At 36.1% G+C, this 26,059-nt stretch overlaps 1 long non-coding RNA gene across 4 annotated transcripts; it reads left to right on the forward strand.

The window, feature by feature from the left end:
• The first annotated feature begins 234 nt into the window (after positions 1-234).
• LOC139847702 (uncharacterized) lies at positions 235-3,680 on the forward strand. 4 transcript variants are annotated; one of them, XR_011759626.1, is made up of 4 exons: positions 235-885; positions 2,262-3,183; positions 3,273-3,375; positions 3,519-3,680. It is a non-coding gene; the product is annotated as an uncharacterized lncRNA (long non-coding RNA). The 4 variants fall into 4 exon arrangements; XR_011759623.1 differs by having other exon boundaries at positions 2,262-3,375; XR_011759624.1 differs by lacking the exon at positions 3,519-3,680 and having other exon boundaries at positions 2,262-2,709; positions 3,057-3,510.
• Positions 3,681-26,059: the final 22,379 nt, after the last annotated feature.

Here is a 26,059-nt window from a genome sequence, read left to right on the forward strand (position 1 = left end):
AGTTCTGGAAATAAAGTAGGAAAAAAGTGCTGATATAACGCTAATGTGATGCTGAGGACTAAGCTGGAGACATGTCTCCCTCTGACTATTGACAACTCAGAAAAATATTTTAAATGTAATAAAATAAAAGGTCAACCCTCACAATAAATGGAGTATAAAATAAAATTAATTTTATTAAACAAAGTTATAAACAAAACATATAAAACGTATATACTTTAACTCCATTAATAAAAATCTGGCGAGAAAACCGCATCTAACCACATCGTCCATTTCTTCCTCATCTCCAACAAATCTTTCAGATCCAGTTTGTTCATCTTTGATTCGAGATCTAAATTGTTCAACTTTGAGTATTTTAAGGATGAAATATTCTGGTGAAAAATTGGTACGAGAGATGAAATCAATCCAACTAATCAAATTGTTCAAACCCTAAATTCCTCTTCATTCATTCAGCGAATAAAAATGTCACACTATCTCTCAAAACTCCAAAAATTCATCAATATTAATTGATTTCCATCCAAAATTGCACAATAAAAATCAATCAATGAATCTTTCTTCATTTCCAGTTCAAGAACATCTCAACAATCTGTGATGCGATTTCACCAACACAACATTCTATTACTACAAAAATTACAATTTGTCACAACCTCATCACTATTGTAAAAACTGGCGTCGTTATTGGAGTGAAAGCGACACTCTCTGTAAGATCCCCGTCGGCGGTGTTTTTCCTAAAAAATGATCGGTCGTCGATGATAAAAATCATCCGGCGACTAATTCTTCACCGGTGACGATTGCACCTCCGTCTCAGCTTAAAGTCGAACCATCACTGACCATAAGGTTTAGCACCGATCAGAGACTGAGTTTGAGAGATGTATTTTAGCAACTTGGGTAAGCCCTAATTTATTTAAGCATTGTATCTGCAATTCTCATATGTGTTGATGCTACTACGATTATTATTTGTTGTATCCGATTGCTTAGGTCAATTAATAAAAACTGTTCTTATAAGTTAATCCGTTTTATTAATGTTATTTTAATTTAGCTTTTAACCTGTTGTTAATCTGCAAAAAGTTTATATAATAATGTTGATGCTTATATAGATGTCATCGTTGATTCTGATTATGATTAAAAAAAATAGAGTAGGTCTGCACAAATAAAAGAAATTCTGCTGCTTGTAAACATATTATTCTTTGCTATTTGAGAGTAAACGTTGTATAAAATTCGTTATATAATATTGTAGCTTATTTAAAGTTTACCTGATGCAATATCTTGTTTTTGCTGTTGTTAATCAGCTTTGTTATGATACAATATAGATGACTGCTTACATGTTCAAAAACAAGTAAAAACAGCAAAAACTTATAGCAAAGAATTCAGCAAAAACAAGTTTGTTCAAATAACACAGCAAAAAACTTATCAGCAAATAATTCAGTTTTGTTAATCAGCAAATTGCACATGAGATAGCTTATTTAAACTTATAGTTTGTGCATATTTCTTTTGGTTACTGCTTTGCTTCATATGGGTCGTTTGTGCATATTTTGTTTTGCTTCATATGGGTCGTTTGTGCATATCTCGTTTTTGGGTCATTTGTGCATATATCGTTTGGTTTGTTTTGCTTCTTATGCTCCTACATGTTCATGGGATATATTCATCAACGTGAAATTCTTGTTTGACTTGGTTTCTTCGATAAAAGAAGGAAACTACATGAATATATTCGTATTAGTTTAAATAATTTCACAAGCGATTTAAGTCGTTAGGATTTCGAACTTTTATAACAAAACAAGAAGTTAATCACAATGTAAGTTTGATATGAGGGTGGTATTAAGGATGTGGCTAAGGCATGTAGATTGCCATCATATTAGTCTAAAGCAACAAATATAAAATGAAACATATTACTTATAAATAAAATAGTCTAAGCTATAAACTCTACAAGGCCATATTGTTTATTCTTGGTAAATGGTACGGAGTATATGATCTAGAGGCCCTCATGTATGGTGGTTAAAGTAGTTGCAATCAGGAAAATGTTTTTGGCTCTCAGGAATCAGCAAGAAGTCTGTTTGCTGATCAAAATACTGATATTTTGCTGTTAAAAGGCTACTTTAGGGATGGCAAAAAAACCCGTACCCGATGGGAAAACCGAAAACCGACATTATCGGGTCAGGTCTGACCCGGGTATATGGGTTACGGGCTGGGTATATTCAAGGTTTGGTTTTGCATCTTATACAGTTTTTATGTGACTAATGGGTCCTTATGTTCTTTTGGATTTACAGTCAGTTGCCTGATAATTGAGAAACAAGTTGTGAGTAGTACGAAAAAAAGATATCCGATAGCCTGTCAAGGAGTTAATCAATGACGATTCAGATTCTTCATCTGATGATGCAATATATGGTCACACGTAACACATCCAGTCTGTCTTATACAATAGTGTTTTGTGTACACTTTGAATTTTTATACTAGTATGTTTGACTTTTCTTTTTATGATCCCTTTTTGACGTCATTGCAGGAACCCAAACCGACTAACAAACAATATGTTTTGTTCGGGTCTTAATCACGCAAACACGTCCAAGTATATTTCTCTTTTTTCATTATCATAAGGTACCCAACTACTATGACTAGAGGCGGTCATTTTCTTCCGGTGACTAGAGGCGATTGAATAAGCGTTGACTAGAAGCCATCATTTTCCTCCAAAAGATTCCATCCTCCTCGATCTAAACATAGGTACGTTTTCGATTAACCCTAACATTTTTGAATATCTATTTAGTCTTTCTTTATTGATTGTTATATGTTGATAATGATTTGTTTGAATTGATGTAGTTTTTTTAGTGTTTATGATTAATTGCTGATATTGAAATAAAATTCTTTGTACTTATATATCTTCTTTTGTTGTTTGTGGTATTCTTTTGTTACTTGTGGTTTATTTTGACGCATTCAATACCACAGATCACATCAACATCATAAATTCCTAAATATGTTAGTTTCATGTCTTTTGATGGTGGTGTACTGCTGAACTGCTTTGTTTTGTTTCGTGTTTTGTGACTATTTATCTGTCTTCTTTTGTGACATAGGTGCTATGCTGCTATCTACACATAAGTAGTCTTTACATGGGTTTTCAAGAAAATCAATCTTTGCAGAATTTGCCATTTATATGTACATTGCTTAGTCTCAAAGAGCATATAGAAGAACAATTACATTGTTAGTGTGTTTGATATAATTTTATGTTGTTATCAATGTGTGATTATCAGCAAATTTAATTAGCAAGTAAATTTAATTATTGGACCCAGGATTATCAGCTAATTTAATTAGGTGGTGTCATCAAGATTTGTTCAGAGTGGTGTTCATGGTATCTACTCAACTCTATACATACATCATAATAACCAAAAAACTGTAAGTTAAATCTTTGTTTTACATGTGTTACGAGTTGACAGTTTTCAAACTTTACTATATACTTTCATAGATTATTAATGGTTTGATGTAATAACATTTCTGTTACTTTCTAAACATTAAGTTATACCTTTTTAAATGTGCAGAATTACAAGTCAATAAGATTTTGCAGTTGCTGACAAAGTTCAAGAATTCTGTGGGTGACATTATGTGTTGCTGTTCATTGTCTTTACTTTCTTTGTCAGATATTATTCGAAGTCTTTATATGTTGGATTATTTTTGAATATTTTATGTTTAATTAGTGTTTTCATGTATGTTATGATAACAATTTATTGAAATATAATTATGTTTTATTTTATATTTGTTTTTTTAGTATAAATTATTAATTGAATGTCCATTATCATATTAAATAAAAACCGGAACTGCTAAAATCCGAAAACCAAATTGGATTCGAATATCCGAGTTGGACCCGAATAACTAAACCAGACCCGAATATTCGATCTGGATCCGCGTATCCGACCCGGGCCCGAATATTACCCGAATCCGAACCTGAAAACTGCAACTGATCTGGAACTACTATGACTTGATAGGACGCGGTATAATGTCATAATAAACTTGATATAATATCGTTATATTAGTACCATTTTTCATGGTACTAAAATAACATATTATTACATCTTAGGACCTATTTTGTGGTTTTAAGGTTTAATAATATATTTATATTAGTACTTTTTTTAGTGGTACTAACCTTAATAATAATCATATTATGACTCTTTATATATCATATCTTTATATATTAGGACCCATTTTGTGGTTTTAAGGTTTCAAATATTTATATTAGGACTTTTTTTAGTGGTACTATCCTGAAAAATCATTGTATTAGGACCCTTTATGTGGTACTAAAGTAAAATATGTGCATATTAGGATTTTTTCCTTTGGTACCAAACTAGTGTATCGTTAGATTATGACTTTATTTATTGGTACTAACTAGATGTGGAGCCCTCGCTTCGCGCCGGGGGCTCCGTTTTGAATGCGAGTTAAAAAAAAAAAGTCTTGATCTATTTTGTAAAAAAGAATTTTTTTCGACATCTAACATTGAAGGGTTGTTCCTTTTGTGAAAGTTGCCTCTTTTAGCGTTCGGGTTTTATTTAAAAAAAAAAGTTAGTAAAGTGGGGGTTCGATTTGTATTTTAATAAAAGTTAGGGGGTTAAGTTTGTGAAATTTACAAAAAAAAATATACGTATAAAGTGGGAGTTCGATTTCTATTTTAATAAAAGTTAGGGGGTTAAGTTTGTGAAAATTGAGTATTAGTAAAAAAAAAAAAATTTAGTAAAGTGGGGTTCGATTTGTATTTTAATAAAAGTTAGGGGGTTAAGTTTGTGAAATTTGGAAAAAAATATACGTATAAAGTGGGGGTGCGATTTGTATTTTAATAAGAGTGTAAAGTGGAGTGCGATTTGTATTTTAATAAAAGTTTGGGGGTTAAGTTTGCGAAAAGTGGAAAAAGAAATAGTACTATTCATTTGGACTTTGCCTTTTAGATATAGGTATATAATGTACTATTTTAATACAATAGGACCATATTTTTTGGTCCTTACGAATTATAACTTTTTATTAGGACACTTTTGTTGGTATTTATATCATATATTTTTACTTTCTGGGACGCCTTGTGTATGTTTCATTTTCAAAAAGTGACTCCTAATATGTATTTTAAGGACCTTTCTTTGTGGTTGTTAATTATATTATAGGACCTGATCATTGATTTCATAATCTTATGAACTTTTAGGACACTTTTTAATTTCAATACTTTATACGACCGCGTTAGATACAACCCCCATTGATAGGTCCTATCAAGTCCAAAGGTCCTATAAAGTGGCTTTATATGACCAAATTGGGGGTCCTATAGGAGCATTTTTCTTGTAGTAGACCAAGTATATATTAATAATATTATTATTATTTTATTATTATTCTCTATATATAGAGATAGAGAATATGGATATGTACATAGTTTTTGTGAGTCCAGAGAGTAAAAAAAAAAGGATTTGTGTTTTAGTTTTCTCGATTTTATTTTGTGGTTCAACACAATAGAACTCAGAAAGCGTTTCACTGATTTGGCATAAATTTACAAAGTCAAAAAGGAGTTCTTTTTGTTGTTGCTGTTATTATCTCAAGAAAGAAGATGAGAAACAAAAGTTGTAGGCTTTTGTAAGGCTAGATCAAACAAGTTGGTTTTGATCGTTTGATTATAGGTAGTATCATATATTACTTTTGGGTTATACGGACTAGCATCCGATCGGTGTTGTTCGACGTACTGTGTGGATCAACCATAGAGATATTCATACACTTTGAATATATGTTTCAACCTAGACATGGAGAGTTCTTTCTACAGTTCATGCATCGCTCGCTAAAGGTATATCTAAATTATACTTTGTGATTTAATTAATTGACAATTATTAGTGGTGTAATTGAATTTTGTTAGGAACCGTTAATCGTTTGAAAGTTTATAATAAAATAAATGATGTTTATTTTAATGTTAATAAAAAAGATGTTTATTTTCATGTTCCGCCACGTTTATAAAATTTAAAGGTACACACGGTTTTCCATCAGATGTAACTTTCATTCTCGAAAATCGAGGGCATTCAAGGGCATGGGTCTCATTTGCTCATTCACAAATGACTTCGGATCACTAACGGGGTAGTTATATTAATGGAGTTATTTTGAAAGATGAGCGGAGGTTTGATTTAACTTAAATAGTATATTTGCTTAATAAATGAAATATACCTGCCTACTGGTGGATACAATATCTCAACAATTTTTAGGGCCAAGCTGATTTACACAATGTTTATCCATTGTTAGATACTATTCACTGTGTTATGCACTTTTAGCTGGGTACTATTATTTGAGTAGATAATATAAGAAACATTTACTAGTATAAAAGAACCTTTCTATAAACTAATGGGTGGCTTTATGTCAACCTAGTTCACACTTCCCAAACTAACTAGTACTTTACTACCTCCGTCCCATTACAAGTGTCCACTTACTTTTTACACATAGTTTTTAGAAATTTCACTAACTTCATTCTTCCCCAATCAAAATATCTTCTCTCTCCAGAATAAACTCTTTTAATTGGTTGGAATACAAAGTGGACTCTAAAATGTGGTATCCCAAAATATGAATGTGGACAAATGTGATGAGACGGGGAGTAATACGGAACATTTTCTCTTTTCCACGTGTACTAGAAACTTTACATAATTCACCGAATATTCATCACTCTTACCTTATACCTTTTGGCAATCCTTCGAAATATGAGATATTGCATATAATAGTAAATGAGTTCATACGAGCTCAGTGATAATTTGTACGAGATATTGTTTCTTAACGTGGTATAAGAGAAACCATTAATTGATATTGACATTATATTATATTATATTATACCTATATCTAAAAGAGAGAGGGATAATGAATAGTACTCACTACTACAGAATGGGCTATTTGGACGTGTGTAAAAGGCCATATAGACGTGTTGAATGACACGTCTAAATGACACAGCACTAATTGATATTGCCAATTACACCGGTTCCTTGCACCGGTCTAATAAACTTATATAGACGTGTCGAATCTCAACAAATAGACGTGTTCAACAGAGGTTAGACGGTAGGTAGTTAGACGTGTTCCGTTATCTCAATTAGACGTGGTCCGTTATGTCAGTTAGACGTGTTCCATTACTTCAAATAGACGTGGTCAAAAGCCATTTGGACGTGTTCCGTTAGTGTAATTAGTCGTGTTGTTAGTAAGAACTATACGTGTTCTTGATGAATTTGAAAACCCAATTAGCCGTGTCCCGTATTAACTTGTACCCCCCATTTTTTCCCAAATATTTTAAATATCAGAATATAATATTAAATATTTAAATTTTTAAATAGCCGCTAATATTAACTACCATTCAAAATTTCACGCCAAATATAACAGACTATCAATTAGACGCGTTAGCAAATAGACGTGTTAGCAATTAGACGTGTTTGCAAGTTACCAATTAGACGTGTTAGCTAGGTAAGTTTCTGCTGGCAATTAAAATGTGCTGTAAAAGTGGTTTAACTGAAAAAATTATTACATGATTATAAATAAATGTATAAACATTCTACAGATAGACTAATTAAAATTGTTACACTACACTCAACTATACAATTGACATAATGTATTTGATTTGTACCTATATCTAACAAAATGTAATACAAAATACATCTATCGTTAATATACTTTAAACATAGAAAAAACGAAGGTCTTTGCACCAAATATATATCACGCCTAACTAACATTCTGCCCATTTTGTAAGCTTCCAAGTTTGTCATTCTGCTATAAACCTACATAGACATTCAAATATGACATCAATTAATGCAAACTTGATATGCAAAATGATTCTTGATCAGTGCAAATAGTAATACAAACAGTTAATTTAACTTATAATTATACAACCATTATAACATACCTTGTTGAGATAAAAAAGGACTCCACAAATGCCATCTTTCAAAAATATCGTCTAGATCGATGGTAGAAAGGCAACGTTCATCCCACGAAAGCTGTAGATTTCAAATAGATTCCCAATATATACTTTATTATATATTTTATATTAAGATATATAATAAAGTATAAGTTTTATTTAAAAATATACAAACAGAAATAATTTAGTAATTTTTCACAATACCAACAACTTACTTCGTCAATACGAAATTCTCTCTTTATACCACCACTTGCGATCGAATACATCCAACTGAGGACATAGTAACCGCACTCCGAACTGCCTGGTTGTTGATTTCACTGCATGACAAGTGCAAACGCGTTTAACATGTAAAACGTATACAATAACATTAACATAAACATATGAACCTCAACATTAACATAAGACTATAAGATGTTTGTACAAACCTTGACTACTTCCCATTTCAAAGGACCCCTAGCCCTATTGAAAATTAGATAAAAATACAAATAATTAACAGTTAATGCAGAATACTGTTATTTAAAATAATATTTAAATAAATAATTAATTAAAATAAACAAAGCAGTCTTACTGATTTATACAATCTGCGAGTAGATAATTGTTTATTGTCTTCTGCTGTTTCCAATTCAGTGAATCAAGTATAATTCCTTTGTTCTCTTTTAGCGATACAAAAAACAACACCCAGTGGCCTCTAGAAAAACAAAAACAACGTTCATTTAGAAGATAAAATATATATAAGCATTGTTATATATATTAGTAATGATATAATTTGAAGATTTACATACTTCTGAACATATGGTGCGAAGAAATAATCATAAGTGGATTTGAAGGCGGTCTTCAAGTAGTATATCACATCATTTTTGCCAGATTCAATCAAATTGCCTTGGATCGAATAAGGGTTAATTAACCCATATGGTTTGGTAAAGGCTATTTTCATAAAGTTGTGTAGACCCCTGACAAATATGAAGTAAAAGGCCATATGATGTTACCGTTCAACTTAAACTATAGTCAAACATGTGCATAAAGTAAAATATGATACATATGAAAACATGTTACTGTCAATGTAACCTATATGAATATGAAAACATGTGCAAAAGATAACATAAATGTACTTACATCGTGAAGGAGAATATAATGCTGCAATCCAACCAACCCTTTTTCCAAAATGTCATGATGTCATCAACATCAATCGTAGTTACCAAATTACCTGTTACGCCTGCAAACACACCAGGAGGGGTATTAAGTGTACATCCGGATGTAGGATCTTCTCTAGTCATCCATCTAGTATACACTTCTTGTACAATTGGTCTGTCGGGTATGGCATTCTCCAATATGATCAGCTGGGTAAGCACATCTTGTTTTTTCTTTTTTTGTAAATATGTTATTGGTTGGTTAGTTGCAACAACCTGAACCACATCATCAAAATTTTCTTATATATTAATATAATTTTGTAAGTTGAATTATATATGGTAAGTACTTCGTTGAACATATACCTGCTTACTAATAGGAGCAACACTTATATCCATCTGCTTATTACTTGGAGCAACATTTTTATCAATTTTTTTTTGTAATTCACCAGTGTTTGATTTTGTTTCACACTCCTATTAACAAATATAATATTTACATTAAAAAATAGTTACTAATCACACTAGTTTTGTAGTTACTGTTGTATGTTAGTGATTTATCATTTTATGAAATTCTAAAAATAAGCAATTATGTAGGTACCTTTTTATTTAACAGACGCATTCTCAAGACATGCCATGGTATGAAAGCCCCTACAGCTTCCTTCAATGTATTAATCTCAAAATCTTTATCTGGTATTGGAAGCAACACAGATTCATAGCGAGGCAAGGCATGTTTTACCGACACCTTCATGTATCCTGGTAACATACGTTGTCCATGTATTAGGGTATGGTCGGTTCCATACAAAATCCCCCTAGCACACGGTACAGGTTCTGTACTTTCGGGATTCAGCAACATGATTTCTGTATGCGTCTATAGTGAACATGAATAAGGAAAAATTACATTTACAGTTAAAAGTATAAAGTTATGTATCACATAGAAGAATAATGAGTAAATTTTTTTTTACAATAATTGAGAGTAAAAACAATAACCTTTATTTGTTGCAATTCAATCACTGTCTGCGGTGTCAACCCTGTTATTTTCCCATTACTTTCTTGCACAGTACAATTGAAGGGAGCCAGTTTCATAACAGGCCATTGAACATGTGATCCTACGACATCCTTTAAGATCTCCTTCTTCGAATCTTTTGAAACGCCTTTTAGCGGTATTGGAATTCTCATGGACATGTAACCCTTAATAATTTTTGTTATTTTAACCTTCATGTAAAAAGGTAACACTTTTTCCCCATCTACTTCTGTATCTTCGTTGGTTGGGTATATCGTACCCTTAGCACATACTGTAGTGACCCGAAATTTTCCATGATTATTCCATGATTATATATTAAATGAAAATTATATTTACATGATTAAATGTTTCCAACATGTTAAGCAATCAAACTTGTTAAGACTTGATTATTTGAAATGAGTTTCATGTAGACAATTGACCACCCAAGTTGACCGGCGATTCACGAACGTTAAAACTTGTAAAAATGACATGATGATATATATGGACATATATATGGTTAACATGAGATTATTATAAGTAAGTATCTCACTAAGTATATTAACAATGTGTGATATACATAAAAAATGAGAATATTGAATTATGAAGCTCGAAACGATATACATAACAATTATCGTTATAACAACGTCTTACTAAATACATATGTATTGTATTAAGATATTGATATACTATATTTAACATGATAAAATGATAATTAAGTATATCATTGAGTGTATTAACAATGAACTATACAAGTAAGATGAGACTACTAACTTAAGGATTTCGAAACAATATATATATGTAACGATTATCATTGTAATAGTATTTTAACACACACACACACACACACACATATATATATATATATATATATATATATATATATATATATATATATATATATATATATATATATATATGATGCTAAGATATATTCATACACTATGTTATCATGTTAACATAACAATTTAACATCTCATTTATGTATAATAACAATGAATTAATTACATTTAACAAGATCGTTAACTTAAAGGTTTCAAAACAACACTTACATGTAACGACTAACGATGACTTAACGACTCAGTTAAAATGTATATACATGTAGTGTATTTAGATGTATTAGTACACTTTTGAAAGACTTCAAGACACATATCAAAGTACTTCTACTTAACAAAAATGCTTACAATTACATCCTCATTCATTTTCATCAACAATTCTACTCATATGCAACCGTATTCGTACTCGTACAATACCCAGCTCCTAGATGTACACACTATTGGTATATACACATAAAAATTTGCTCCTTAGCAGCCTTAAATGATTAAAGAACATATGGAACCAACCATTTGTCAACTAGCATGAATTATTTAGCAAAAAAACAAACTTAAGAATCTTTTCTTTCTTTATAATGAGTAAAAACGTTTTTATGATTTCACCTCATTTTTTCATTCCATTTTCTCATACTTATACTCCAAATTCTCTCTCAAAATACTCCTAATATCATACTTGATCATCTCCAACATTTTCACCATCTTTTATCTTCAATTACAAGCTTTAATCATCATAAAAACAACCATTCAAGAACACTTCAATAAATCTTTCAAACTTGCAAGATTATTTCCAAGCTTTCAAATCCATTCCAAGTAATCATCCAAGATCAAGAAACTTTTGTTAATCCAATAGGTTTTCATTCTAAATCAATGGTAAGAATCATATTCAAGTTTTGGTTCAATTTCTATAAACATAACTATCTTAATTCAAGTAGTAATCTTACTTGAACTTGTTTTCGTGTCATGATTCTACTTCAAGAACTTCCAAGCCATCGAATATCCTTTGAAGCTAAAGTTTATTTTTCATCATTTCCAGTAGGTTTACCTACTACACTTGAGGTAGTAATGATGTTCATAACATCATTCGATTCATATATATAAAACTATCTTATTCGAAGTTTTGAACATGTAATCACTAGAACATAGTTTAGTTAATTCTAAACTTGTTTGCAAACAAAGTTAATCCTTCTAACTTGACTTTTAAAATCAACTAAACACATGTTCTATATCTATTTTATATGCTAACTTAATGATTTAAAACCTGGAAACACGAAAAACACCGTAAAACCGGACATACGCCGTCGTAGTGAAACCGGGGGCTGTTTTGGGTTAGAAAAATAAAAACTATCTTAATCTTTGAATTGGAAGTTTGTTTTCTGGAAAAATAATATTTCATATGAATATGATACTATATCCAAAAATTATGGTTAAACACAAAGTTGAAGTATGTTTTTCAAAATGGTCATCAAGATGTCGTTTTTTCGACGGAAATGACTACCTCTTTAAAAAATGACTTGTAACCTGAATTTCCAACTCTAAACTTATACTTTTTCTGTTTAGTTTCATAAATTTCAGTTTATTATGAAACCATAGCAACTTGAATCACTCAAAACGGATTTGAAACGAAGAAATGTCGGGTAAAACAAAATTGGATAAATTTGCTAGTTTTAGCTACGAAAATTTTGTAACAAATCTAGACTAACCATAACTTAACTAATTTATATTGTATTATACATGTATTCTAACATATATTATGTAATCTTGGGATACCATAGACACGTATACAATATTTTGACATATCATATCGACCCATTTATATATATTATTTGGAACAACCATAGACACTCTATATGCAGTAATGCTTGAGTTAGCTATACAGGGTTGAGGTTGATTCCAAAATAATGTATATACTTTGAGTTGTGATCTAGCCCGAGACTTGTATACACTGGGTCGTGGATTGATTCGAGATAAAATATATTGATTTATTTCTGTACATCTAACTGTGGACAACTAGTTGTAGGTTACTAACGAGGACTGCTAACTTAACAAACTTAAATCATAAAAACGTAATAAAAAATGTTGTGAATATATTTCAATCATACTTTAATATATATGTACATATTTGTTATAGGTTCGTGAATCGATCCGTGGCCAAGTCTTAAATTTTCGACGAAGTAAAAATCTGTGAAAGTGAGTTATAGTCCCACTTTTAAAATCTAATATTTTGGGATGAGAATACATGCAGTTTTATAAATGTTTTACAAAATAGACACAAGTATGCGAAACTACATTCTATGGTTGAATTATTATTACCGAATATCACCCTTTTTAGTCTGGTAATATAAGAATTAGGGAACAGAAACCCTAATTAACGCGAATCCTAAAGATAGATCTATTGGGCCTAACAAACCCCATCCGGGTTACGGATGCTTTAGTACTTCGATTTTATCATGTCCGATGAGAGTACCGGAATTATGGGGATATTCTAGACGCGTTATGTTAATGCCGGTCACCAGGTGTTCACCATATGAATGATTTTTATCTCTATGCAGTTTATACGAAATGCCTGATATGAGATGGATGTTTATGAAAAATGAAATCTTGTGTTAAGACTTAAGACTAAGGATATGATGTAACTTTGGTTCATCATCCATTTAAGACTCTTAATTGAGTTGTGTTCTTACTTGGTCTTAACTTATTGTGTGTTGATGGTGGAATCTTGGTCAAGGTGATGCTAACCCATCAACGAGTTGTACACTTGAAGCTACAAGCATCAAGGATGAGAACCGTGATGAGCATCAAGCACCAAGAACCCCACTGGAGCACTTGTTTACTGTTTTTCGGGATCTGATCAGTAAATTGGGCTACTTTAAAGTTGATTTTCAGTTAGTTCGGTTCAAGTAGATGATTTTCCGGTTAGGCCTCGTCTTAATCCGTGTTACGGTTTAGGATTTATGGCCCTCCGAAAGTCACTACGCCCTTGTAACGTTGTGCTGAAATTTCTAACCTACTCGCACTTAAACCGTCACCACGGTCAAACGAAGACGAGTTAGGTTCTGAAAATTGTTAAGAAGTTAGAGGACTCACATACGGAGCCATAGCCACTGACTACGCGTCTTTTCAATTTACGTAGAGGTCGTAGCAGCCGATCCAATTTAGCCTATTGTTTTGACCTCTATACTTGATTAACTTACTCAGCTTTTATGATGATGAATGATGATGATGATGACACTTAAACTTATTTTATGCACTAATAGAACTTATAAAGACAACCTACTGACCTAGTAACCTTTGATTTAGGTTGACGACCTTTCGGACCGACTTACTACTTGCACACTTTCGTATCGACTTGTATTGCTTATTCACTGTGAGTTATAGCTTCCCTTTTTTACTTTACTATTTTTGGGACTGAGAATACATGCGCTTTTTATGTTTTACTTATTTGACATGAGTACTTAAACTTTACATATATGTGGGTTAAATAACGGCATAAGCTTTCCCCTTAGCACGGTAACGTTTAACTATTGGTTTTTGAACCGGTAGATGCAAATCTTAGATATGGATCCATAGGGTTTGACATCCCCACTCGGGCTAGTCGCGCTAGCATTTAACGGGTGTTTAATACTTCGAGGACATACGCACTCGCCAGGTGTACTTTTAGGGGGTGATATTTATATTTACGTTAAGTCTAGTTACCATGTGCCCACGGTTATACATATACTTTTCATACTGTTTTGAAACATTGAAATCTCGTGGTCAATCTTATATTACTGTTACAATTTAAACTATAGCTCACCAACATTATTGTTGACGTTTTAAGCATGTTTTCTCAGGTGCTTAGAGGTTTGTTGCTTCCGCTGTTAGACTTGCTGTCATGCTGTTTAGACTTGCTGTTAAGGACCTGCTGTGTTAGATATCCGCTGCATAACTTAGAGATGTCTCAATTATGGAACTTTTCTTTTGCATTCGTAAATCATGTTATTTTCAAAAATAATGACTTTGTAACGACCTTTGTGTCACGTTATCTTTTGTAAACGCTATGTCTTTTTATGAATGCAAACTGGTTTTCAAACAGCATATAGTATTTGACCGTGTAAAGATCCTGTTGTTGACGAATCGTACACGATGGTTTTGTACGGGGCGTCACATTTGGTATCAGAGCATTGGTTGTAGGGAATTAGGTTGCATTAGTGAGTCTAGACCGGACCAAGTAGGATTCACTAATAGGACTAATCTACAACTTGCTAGTTTACTTGTTTCTACGAAACTTACTGCATGCTACTGATTACTTTTACTGCTATGTGATATTACTGCATGCTGTTGCTTATCTTTACTACCATGTGAACTTGCTGTATGCTTATTACCGCTATTGCATGATTACTATCTGCTTTCACATGTTATTTCTGTTTAGCGTTGTTATTATTGCCATGCTGTATACTGTTTTAGACAACCTAGGTTGCTGTAGTGCCTAATACGTGCTTGCTTTATGACTTACTGACACGGAAAAAGTTATTTTTCCCTGTTCAGATGTCGGATGTCCCGCCCGTTATTATTTTGGAGAGCGACTCAGACTCACCCTCCACCTCACCTGCCATTGTTGCCGATTCACAGATCCAGTCGTCGACACACTCCAGTGACTCTGGCGCTTCGTCCTCTGGAGCCAGTGGCCATGCACCCGACCCAGTGATCACCTCAGACGGACACGAGGATCCATCAGAAATTCCAGCTCCACTCATCCCAGGACCCTCAGAGCCACCGCACCATTCCAGTGATGTTGTGATTCCCGGGGAATACGGGGACGTTCCGTTCCGTAATGAGCATAACCATTGGTGCCGACGTCTTCCTGATGGACGTGTCATACCGATCCCACCTTTCATATACCGGATTATGACTACCGGCCAAGCAGAGCCACCTCTAGCTGTTTTCGACGACTCATCATCTGACGACTCATCCTCTGATGACTCCACTGACGAGGATTCGGACGAGGACCCTGAGGAGGCGCCTGTGCAGCCACCCTCTACCGCACCAAAGAAGCGGTATCGTTTCGATGGTACCGTTATTCCAGGGGTTAACGGAGGTAGGTCATTCGTTAGTGAGCATGGACTGAGGACCAGGGTCACCGCCCACAAGCGGGTTGTGCCGTATCCTGCCGATCCATTTATGCGTAAGGCTTACCATTGTGCACCATCTACTTCTAGCGCTGGACCATCTGCACCACCTGCACCACCTGTACCATCTGCACCGCCTGCCCCACCATCTACCTCCGTCGAGGAACTGACGAGGGAAGTGGAGATCCTCCGTGCTCGGGTAACTGAGCTCAAGGACCAGATGTCCCACGTAATGGACATCTTTTAGCCACCGTCACCATAGGGCATTGTAGTAGATTTCATTATGTAATCTTGTTTGTAGTTTCATGTTTTACTCATGTATTGTACGAACTTATGCGGATGTATGCAACTTATTATTAATGAATGAAACTTAGTGTTGTTTACTTTTTGTACGGTGTTCTAATTCCGTTACTGTATGACGATTCTGTAGTTACTGTATCTAGTTGCATTGCTTAGTTAACATGTGTTGCGTTGATTCCATGTTAGTTGCTATATACTATATTATTATTTATTAAATGCTGGATTTTGACTTAAGCCAAAATTTCTGTTTAGAAGAGCAATGGCTAACGGACGAGCAGCACCCACAGCAGCCCAAATCGAGGAAATGATTGCTGAAAGAGTAGCCGCAGCTATTGCGGAAATCAACCCCCCAGCTCCACCAGTTAACCAGCCCATTCGTAACGGGTGCACATACAAAGAGTTTCAAAACTGCAAGCCCCACAACTTTAGCGATACTGAGGGGCCAGTTGGTCTGACAAGGTGGTTTGAGAAATTAGAAGCTGTGTTCCGTGTAAGCAACTGCTCAGAGGCGAACAAAACCAAGTATGCTTCATGTACGCTGTCAGACGATGCCCTAACCTGGTGGAACACACTGGCTCAAGCTAAGGGTATTGACGAGGCTTATGCCACTCCGTGGGAAGAATTTAAGGGAGCCCTGATCGAAGAGTACTGCCCCAGAGCAGAGATACAGAAAATGGATGCTGAGTTCTGGGAGTTGAAGGTTGTGGGAAACGATCTTGATGGTTACAACCGCAGGTATCTGGAATTAGCGCTGATGTGTCCCACGATGGTTACCCCAGAATTTAAGAGAATGGAGCGATACTTGTGGGGACTTCCCAAGTCCATTCAAGGAAATGTCACCTCTTCTAATCCACCCAACGTCCCGGCAGCTATGCGCATGGCGCAAACCCTTATAAACCAAATTATCAGCAAGGAATCGGAAAAGGCAAAATCTGAATCGGGAGCCAGTGGTGAGAAGCGTAAGTGGGGCAACAACAAGGGGAGAGTCTATGATCAAACCCCCACTAAGAGGCATAACGACAGAAGGAACCCCAACCTGAACACCAGCTCAAACCCCAACTACAAGGGTAGTCTACCGCAGTGCAAGAGGTGCTACAAGCACCATACCGGGTACTGTAATGTGGTCTGTGAAAAGTGCAAAAGGACCGAGCATATTGGCAAGGACTACAAGATTCCATCCCAGCTGTGAGGACCAACCCCAATGGACCAAGAAAGTGTTATGAGTGTGGACAACAGGGCCACTTCAGGAATGAGTGTCCCAACAAGCGAAAGGACGGCGCACCCCCGCGTGGAAGAGCTTTTAATGTAAACGCAAAGGATGCCCGTGAGAACCCCGACTTGGTTACAGGTATATTCACTATCAACAATCTATTAGCTTCTGTCCTATTTGATACTGGTACCGATAGGAGCTATGTTTGTAGACACTTTTACTCTAAGTTAGATTGGTCGTTAGTGCCATTAGAGGAGAGTATGCTAGTTGAGGTAGCCAATGGAAAACTTGAGAAAGTCGACCAAATTGGCCGAAGAGCTATTATTAATATAGCTGGTGTGGATTTCGCAATTGACTTGGTACCCATCAAATTGGGAAGCTTTGACGTGATTGTCGGCATGGACTGGTTGACCAAAGTGAGGGCTGACATTATCTGTGGAGATAAAGCTCTTCGTATACCACAAGGAGATGGTGAGCCACTGGTTATATACGGAGAGAGATATAACTCAGAGCTGAACCTCATTAGTTGTATGAAAGCACAGAAGATCATGAAGAAAGGACGTCTTGCTGTTTTAGCACACGTGAAGGCTTTAGAAACAGAAGAGAAGAGCGCGAATGATGTGCGAATCGTGAATGAATTCCCCGACGTCTTTCCGGAAGAACTGCCTGGATTACAGCCACTGAGAGCCGTGGAGTTCCAGATCGATCTAGTGCCGGGAGCTGCACCCGTAGCTCGCGCACCTTATCGACTAGAACCTTCTGAACTGCAAGAGTTGCAGAGTTAACTGCAGGAATTGTTTGACCGAGGGTTTATCCAACCGAGCTTGTCGCCTTGGGGCGCACCTGTTTTATTCGTGAAGAAGAAGGACGGATCCTTCCGCATGTGTATCGACTACCGCCAACTCAACAAATTGACGATCAAGAACCGATATCCTCTTCCGCGAATTGACGATCTTTTTGATCAGCTGCAAGGATCAAGCGTTTACTCTAAGATCGATTTACGATCCGGTTATCACTAGTTGAGGGTGAAGGAGAGTGATGTGATGAAGACTGTGTTCAGAACCCGCTATGGTCATTATGAGTTTCTTGTGATGCCGTTCGGTTTAACCAACGTACCCACTATATTCATGGACCTCATGAATCGAGTATGCAAGCCATACCTAGATAAGTTCGTTATCGTCTTCATAGATGATATCCTCATCTATTCCAAGAGCGAAGAAGAACATGAGCAACATCTCCGACTAGTGCTTGAACTCTTGAGACAAGAGCAACTTTATGCCAAATTCTCCAAGTGTGAATTTTGGTTGAAGGAAGTCCAATTTCTGGGTCATATTGTGAGTGATAAAGGTATCAAAGTTGATCCTGAAAAGATCGAGGCTATCAACAAGTGGGAGACACCCACTACTCCAACTCACATCTGCCTATTTCTAGGCCTTGCCGGTTATTACCGGAGATTTATTGAAGGTTTTTCATTGATTGCGCGTCCTTTGACCGCACTGACTCACAAAGGGAAGAAGTTCGTTTGGGAGAACGAACAAGAATCAACATTTCAAACCCTGAAGCAGAAGTTAACCACCCCACCTATCTTGTCGCTTCCTGAAGGCAGTGACGACTTCGTTGTGTACTGCGATGCTTCGAAAAATGGTTTTGGTTGCGTATTGATGCAAAGAACGAAGGTCATTGCTTATGCCTCTCGTCAACTGAAGATACATGAGCAAAACTACACTACCCATGATCTCAAACTTGGAGCCGTTGTCTTCGCTTTGAAGTTGTGGAGACATTATCTTTATGGGACAAAGAGTACCATATTCACCGATCACAAAAGTCTCCAGCACATCTTTGATCAGAAGCAGCTGAATATGAGACAACGTCGATGGATCGAGACGCTGAACGGCTATGATTGTGAACTTCGTTACCATCCTGGCAAAGCCAATGTTGTAGCCGACGCTCTGAGTCGAAAGGTGAGAACGGTACCTCTTCGTGTTCGGGCTCTGAACATCATCATTCATTCAAATCTAAATAGCCAGATCCGAGTAGCCCAAGATGAGGCTCTCAAAGAGGAGAATATTTCTCAAGAACACTTGAACATTCCCGTTTCACGATTCGAGGTTAAGGAGACTGGACTCCGATGCTTTGCCGAAAGGATTTGGGTACCTAGTTATGGAGATCTACGGAGCCTTATACTAGATGAAGCCCACAAGTCGAGATATTCGATTCATCCAGGAGCCGGTAAAATGTACCACGATCTCAAGGAACAGTATTGGTGGCCTAATCTTAAGAAGGATGTTGCAACTTACGTTGGTAAGTGTTTGACTTGCTCGAAAGTTAAGGCCGAACATCAAAGGCCATCTGGATTACTTCAATAACCGTAAATCCCACAATGGAAGTGGGAAAGGATAACGATGGACTTCATCACAAAGCTACCGAAGACGGTAGGCGGTTATGATACCATCTGGGTTATCGTTAACCGACTTACTAAATCTACACACTTCTTAGCCATGAAGGAAATATATACAATGGAGAGACTCGCTCAACTATACATCAAAGAGGTTGTATGCCGTCATGGTGTGCCCTTATCGATTATCTCAGATCGCGATACCTGTTTTGCTTCAAGGTTTTGGCGTTCTTTGCAAGAAGCCTTGGGAACTCGTCTCGACATGTGCACTGCATATCACCCGCAGACCGACGGTCAGAGCGAACAAACGATTCAGACTTTAGAGGACATGTTGCGTGCCTGTGTTATTGACTTTGGAAAGTCTTGAGAAAGGCATTTTCCGTTAGCTGAATTCTCTTACAACAACAGTTATCACTCGAGTATTAATGCCGCACCTTTTGAAGCGTTGTATGGCCGCAAGTGCCGTTCTCCTATTTGTTGGGCCGAGTTAGGCGAAGTGCAAATCACCGGACCCGAGATAGTCTATGAAATAACCGAGAAGATTGTCCAAATTCAAGCGAGACTTAAGGCGGCCCGTGATCGCCAAAAGAGTTATGCTGATCTTAGACGTAAAGACTTCAAATTCAATGTGGGTGACCGTGTGATGTTGAAAGTCGCACCTTGGAAAGATGTGATCTGATTTGGAAAGCACGGAAAGTTAAACCCGCGATATATTGGCCCTTTCGAAATCTTGGAACGTGTTGGACCCGTAGCTTACCGTTTGGATCTTCCGACTCAGTTGAGCGCAGTTCACCCTACTTTTCACGTGTCGAATCTGAAGAAATGTCTTGCCGAACCCGAGCTTGTCATCCCTCTCGATGAGCTTACGATTGATGACAAACTTCACTTTGTGGAAGAACCTGTCGAAATCATGGACCGTGAGGTTAAGACTTTGAAGCACAATAAGATTCCAATTGTTCGAGTCTGATGGAATGCCAAACGTAGACCTGAGTTTACTTAGGAACGAGAGGATCAAATGATGTAGAAGTATCCTCCCCTCTTCCCGACTTCAACACCTGCCTCAGCTTAAATTTCGGGACAAAATTTCCATTAACAGGTGGGTAATGTAACGACCCAACTTTTTCGACTTGCTTTTGTGCCTCGTGTTTTTGCGAAACTGCGTATTTGTGCGTACTATACTACTTTATACTCTGGAACCTTTATATTCATGGTTTACTTTCATTTATATATTAAAACGTGCCTTAGAGTACGTAGGATACTTAACTTGTTCACCAGAAGCTTTTATGACCGTTAGTGTCACTTGACGTTTCGAATAAATTGCGAACCGCGCACATGTTTAACTTTTGTCATAATCGGAATATTATGACTACGAAATATTAATTATTATTTTATAAAAATAATTACTTGGGTTTTTGGATGCTTAATTATGCGTAGTAATTTAATTATGCTTACTAGTTAGTCTTGTTGGACTTTCTACCTTGTTGGACCTAAGCCCACCCTACTCTAGCTAGTAGCCCATTTATTTAGCCCACTTATTAATTACTAGTAACCCATTAATATGTAAGACAAATGCCCATTTATTAGAGGGAACATGCTAGCATTTATGTCAAGTATTATCCTTAATGTTGCATGGGATCCTAACATAAGCATCAACTTTAGACAACCATTAACCAAAAAGCAAACTTTTGTCCACCTTGTCCCCCCTCTAAATCATGGCCACCACCACCACCCTCACCCCTCATTCACCTATAAATACCACTCTTATTCCATCCATTTAACACTTGCTCTCATTTGTATTTCACATACACTTACTCTCTTATTTCCTTTCTAGTCTTTCTCACTTTAAAACTTGTAAGTTTTTGATTTTTCTTCTTCTTCTTCTCCTTTCCTTTTCGTGATCATCATCATTCTTTAAAAGATCAAGCGTTTTAGGTTTGATCTTGATTACATCTTGTAGATTCAAGCACGAATCCTTTAAGAACATGGAAGATTCAAGCTTTCTAGCTTTGAATCTTCACTTAATTTATAGATCTACATCTTTTAGCTTTAGTCTTGTTATTTTGTTGTAAAGATTCAAACTTTTGTTTGTAATCTTCATATGACTTAAAGATCCAAGCTTTATGCTTCAAGATCTTCAAGAACAACCAAGATACAAGCTTTCTAGCTTGAATCTTCATATCTTTTTGTTGGATCTAAGTTTTCTAACTTATGATCTTGTTGTTTTGTTATAAAGATTCAAACTTGTGTTTGTTATCTTCATGTAACTTAAAGATCCAAGCTTTATGCTTCAAGATCTTCAAGAACACCAAAGGTTAAAGCTTTCTAGCTTTGTAACCTTGCAACTTGTGTGAAAAGGATCCAAGCTCTCTAGCTTAGGGTTCCATCACCTCATTTGACTTAGATTATGTTCATACTTTTTTGATTGATGTAAAGTTTGTAGCTTTAGTTGTAAATGTAACTTGTAATTGTGTTAAGACTAAGGATATGATGTAACTTTGGTTCATCATCCATCTAAGACTCTTAATTGAGTTGTGTTCTTACTTGGTCTTAACTTATTGTGTGTTGATGGTGGAATATTGGTCAAGGTGATGCTAACCCATCAACGAATTGTACACTTGAAGCTACAAGCATTAAGGATGAGAACTGTGATGAGCATCAAGCACCAAGAACCCCACCGGAGCACTTGTTTACTGTTTTTCGGGATCTGATCAGTAACTTGGGCTACTTTAAAGCTGATTTTCAGTTATTTCTGTTCAAGTAGATGATTTTCCATTTAGGCCTCGTCTTAATCCGAGTTACGGTTTAGGATTTATGGCCCTCCGAAAGTCACTACGCCCTTGTAACGTTGTGCTGAAATTTCTGAACTACTCGCACTTAAACCGTCGCCACGGTCAAACGAAGACGAGTCAGGTTCTGAAAATTGGTAAGTGGTTAGAGGACTCACATACGGAGCCATAGACACTGACCACTCATCTTTTCGATTTACGTAGAGGTCGTAGCAGCTGATCCAAGTCAGCCTATTGTTTTGACCTCTATACTTGATTAACTTACTTAGCTTTTATGATGATGAATGATGATGATGATGATGATGATGACACTTAAACTTATTTTATGCACTAATAGAACTTATAAAGACAACCTACTGACCTAGTAACCTTTGATTTAGGTTGACGACCTTTCGGACCGACTTACTACTTGCACACTTTCGTATCGACTTGTATTTCTTATTCACTGTGAGTTATAGCTTCCCTTTTTACTTTACTATTTTTGGGACTGAGAATACATGCGCTTTTTATGTTTTACTTATTTGACACGAGTACTTAAACTTTACATATGTGTGGGTTATATAACGGCATAAACTTTCCCCTTAGCACGGTAACGTTTAACTATTGGTTTTTGAACCGGTAGACGCGAATCTTAGATATGGATCCATAGGGTTTGACATCCCCACTCGGGCTAGTCGCACTAGCATTTAACGGGTATTTAATACTTCGAGGATATACGCACTCGCCAGGTGTACTTTTAGGGAGTGATATTTATATTTACGTTAAGTCTAGTTACCATGTGCCCACGGTTATACATATACTTTTCATACTGTTTTGAAACATTGAAATCTCGTGGTCAATCTTATATTACTGTTACAATTTAAACTATAGCTCACCAACATTATTGTTGACGTTTTTAAGCATGTTTTCTCAGGTGCTTAGAGGTTTGTTGCTTCCGCTGTTAGACTTGCTGTCATGCTGTTTAGACTTGCTATTAAGGACCTGCTGTGTTAGATATCCGCTGCATAACTTAGAGATGTCTCAATTATGGAACTTTTCTTTTGCATTCGTAACTCATGTTATTTTCAAAAATAATGACTTTGTAACGACCTTTGCGTCACGTTATCTTTTGTAAACGCTATGTCTTTTTATGAATGCAAACTGGTTTTCAAACAACATATAGTATTTGACCGTGTAAAGATCCTGTTGTTGACGAATCGTACACGATGGTTTTGTACGGGGCATCACAAAAAAGGAGAGAGTAGAGGTTGTATGTTACAAAAATGCGATTCGCATTGTACGCGAAAAAAGAAAACCTTTAATGGTGTTCGGAGAAAAGAGCAACGCGAAGTTAAATCTTATTAGTAGTTTGAAGACGCAAAAACTAATAAGAAAAGGTTGCTACATCATTCTAGCACACATCGAGGAAGTCAAACACGAAGAAAAGAACATCAGTGATGTTCCCGTTGCAAAAGAATTTCCCGATGTATTTTCGAAAGAATTACCGGGACTACCTCCACATCGATCCGTTGAATTCCAAATATATCTTGTACCCGGGGCTGCACCGATAGCTCGTGTGCCATACAGACTCACACCCAACGAAATGAAGGAACTCCAGAGCCAATTACAAGAACTTTTAGAGCGTGGTTTCATTCGACCAAGTACATCACCGTGGGGAGCTCCTGTTTTGTTTGTCAAAAAGAAGAATGGTACATTCAGGTTGTGTATCGACTACAGAGAGTTGAACAAATATACCATCAAAAACTGTTATCCACTACCGAGAATCGACGACTTATTTGATCAACTACAAGGCTCGTCGGTTTATTCGAAGATCGATTTACGTTTCGGGTATCATCAAATGCGGGTGAAGGAAGATGATATTCCAAAGACTGCTTTTAGGACGCGTTACGGTTATTATGAGTTTATGGTTATGCCGTTTTTGATTGACTAACACACCAGCTGTATTCATGGATCTCATAAACCGAGTGTGTGGGCCATATCTTGACAAGTTTGTTATTGTTTTCATCGATGACATCCTTATCTACTCAAAGAATGAGCAAGAGTACGAAGAACATTTAAGAAAAGTGCTAGAATTGTTGAGGAATGAGAAACTGTATGCTAAATTTTCAAAGTGAGCATTTTGGTTGAAAGAAGTTCAATTCCTCGGTCACATAGTGAGCAAAGAAGGTATTCAAGTTGATCCGGCAAAGATTGAAACCGTTGAGAAATGGGAAACCCCGAAAACTCCGACGCAGATACGCCAATTTTTAGGATTGGCTGGTTACTACAGAAGGTTCATCCAAGATTTTTCCAAAATAGCAAAACCCTTGACTGCATTAACGCATAAAGGGAAGAAATTTGAATGGAAGGATGAGCAGGAGAAAGCGTTTCAATTGTTGAAGAAAAAGTTAACTACGGCACCTATATTGTCATTGCCTGAAGGGAATGATGATTTTGTGATATATTGTGATGCCTCAAAGTAAGGCTTTGGTTGTGTATTAATGCAACGAATGAAATTAATTGCTTATGCGTCCAGACAATTGAAGATTCACGAGCAGAATTATACGACACATGATTTGGAATTAGGCGCGGTTGTTTTTGCATTAAAGACTTGGAGACATTACTTATATGGGGTCAAAAGTATCATATATACCGAGCACAAAAGTCTCCAACATATATTTGATCAGAAACAGCTAAATATGAGGCAACGTAGGTGGATTGAACTATTGAACAATTATGACTTTGAGATTCGATACCACCCGGGGAAGGCGAATGTGGTAGCCGATGCTTTGAGTAGGAAGGATAGAGAACCTATGCGGGTAAAAGCTATGAATAAAATTATTCGTACTAACCTTACTACTCAAATAAAAGAGGGGCAACAGAGAGTTTTAAAAGAAGGAAATTTGAAGAATGAAATACCCAAAGGATCGGAGAAACATCTTAATATTCGGGAAGACGGAACCCGATATAGGACTGAAAGAATTTGGCTACCAAAGTTTGGAGATGTGAGAGAAATGGTACTTAAGGAAGCACATAAAACCAGATATTCAATACATCCCGGAGCTGGGAAGATGTACAAAGATCTCAAGAAACACTTTTGGTGGCCGGGTATGAAAGCTGATATTGCTAAATACGTAGGAGAATGTTTGACGTGTTCTAAGGTCAAAGCTGAACATCAGAAACCATCAGGTCTACTTCAAAAACCTGAAATCTCGGAATGGAAATTGAAAAACATTACCATGGATTTCTTTACTAAATTGCCAATGACTGTAAGTGGTTATGATATTATTTGGGTAATAGTCGATCGTCTCACCAAGTCAGCACACTTTCTGCCAATGAGAGAAGATGATAAAATGGAGAATTTAGCACGACTATATTTGAAGGAAGTTGTCTCCAGACATGGAATACCAATCTCTATTATCTCTGATAGGGATGGCAGATTTGTCTCAAGGTTTTGGCA

The sequence above is a fragment of the Rutidosis leptorrhynchoides genome, chromosome 5 (genome assembly GCF_046630445.1).
Source record: "Rutidosis leptorrhynchoides isolate AG116_Rl617_1_P2 chromosome 5, CSIRO_AGI_Rlap_v1, whole genome shotgun sequence".
NCBI lineage: Eukaryota > Viridiplantae > Streptophyta > Magnoliopsida > Asterales > Asteraceae > Rutidosis > Rutidosis leptorrhynchoides.